Source organism: Merops nubicus, unplaced genomic scaffold, assembly GCF_000691845.1.
Source record: "Merops nubicus isolate BGI_N331 unplaced genomic scaffold, ASM69184v1 scaffold39961, whole genome shotgun sequence".
Lineage (NCBI taxonomy): Eukaryota > Metazoa > Chordata > Aves > Coraciiformes > Meropidae > Merops > Merops nubicus.
The window spans coordinates 1-1478 of record NW_008586913.1 but is presented as its reverse complement, the minus strand read 5'-3'; the positions used below and the strand labels follow the sequence as shown (position 1 = coordinate 1478).

The 1478-nt window shown below is 57.8% G+C and overlaps 1 non-coding gene across 1 annotated transcript; it reads left to right on the top strand.

Moving 5' to 3' along the window:
* The first annotated feature begins 1153 nt into the window (after positions 1 to 1153).
* On the top strand, positions 1154 to 1225 carry TRNAC-GCA. Its single transcript has one exon. It is a non-coding gene; the product is annotated as a tRNA-Cys (tRNA).
* Positions 1226 to 1478: the final 253 nt, after the last annotated feature.

Here is a 1478-nt window from a genome sequence, read left to right as displayed (position 1 = left end):
CAGCGCTGGTGGGACGCGGCGGTCGGGGTGTGTGTGTTCAATGACTGTGCAAGGGGGGGTGTGCGTGTGCAAGGGGTGTGCAGGGGGGTGTAAGTGTGCAGTGGGTGTGCAGTGGTTGTGTGTAGGTGTGCGATGGGTGTACGTAGGTGTTCAGGGCTGTGTGGAGGTGTGCAATGGGTGTAAGTGTACAGTGGGTGTGCAATGGTTGTGTGTAGGTGTGCAGTGGTTGTATGTAGGTGTGCACGGGTGTGTGGAGGTGTGCAATGGTTGTGCAGGGGTGTATGTGCACAATGGGTGTATGCAGGCATGCAGGAGTGTGTGTAGGTGTGCAATGGGTGTGTGTAGGTGTGCAATGAGTTTTAGGTGTGCAGGAGAGTGTGGAGGTGGGCGGTGGATGTGCAGGGGGAGTGTCGGTGTGCAATGGGTGTATGTAGGTGTGCAGGGATGTGTGTGGGTGTGCAATCAGCGTGCAGGGGTGTATGTGTACAGCGGGTGTGTGTAGCGGTGTACAGGGATGTGTGTATGTGTGCAACAGGTGTTAATAGGTGGGCAGGAATGTGTGTAGGTGTGCAGTGGATGTGCAGGGGGGTGTGGGTGTGCAATGGGTGGGCAAGAGTGTGTGGGTGTACAGTGAGGGTGTGTAGGTGTGCGTTAGGTAAGTGTGCAATGGGTGTGCAGGAGTGTGTGTGTACAATGGGTGTGTCTAGGTGTGTGTGTAGGGGTGCAGCGGTGCGTAGGTGTACAATAGGTGTGTGTAGGTGCACAGTAGGTGTGTGTAGGTGTGCTGGGGTGTGTAGGTGTACAATGGGTGTGCGTAGGTGTACAATAGGTGTGTGTAGGTGCACAGTAGGTGTGTGTAGGTGTGCAGGGGTGTGTAGGTGTACAATGGGTGTGTGTAGGTGTACAATAGGTGTGTGTAGGTGCACAGTAGGAGTGTGTAGGTGTGCAGGTGTGTGTAGGTGCACAGTAGGTGTGTGTAGGTGTGCAGGGGTGTGTAGGTGTACAACGGGTGTGTGTAGGTGCACAGTAGGTGTGCAGGGGTGTACAATAGGTGTGCGTAGGTGTGCAGGGGTGTGTAGGTGCACAGTAGGTGTGCAAAGGGCCCGGCCGTGCACACCACTACCCCGGGCACTGCGGGCTCGCTGTCGGCCGCGGGGGTATAGCTCAGTGGTAGAGCATTTGACTGCAGATCAAGAGGTCCCCGGTTCAAATCCGGGTGCCCCCTGTTTTGTCTTATTGTTTATTTTTTTTGGGGGGGATCCCCTCTTTTTGTCCCATCCCTTTTCTTTCCTCTCCAGCCCCCGCGGCAGCTCGGGGGGGTCGCGTCCCGCTCCCCGCTGTCCCCGCTGCCCCCCTCCCTTGCAGAATGTTGGCTCCATCTCCCCATCAGGGACCCCCAAAGCGCTGCCCCCCACCCTCGGCTCCCTCAGTCCGGAGCGGCCGCAGGACCCCGCATCGCTCCCGCACCCCCCGGCTTC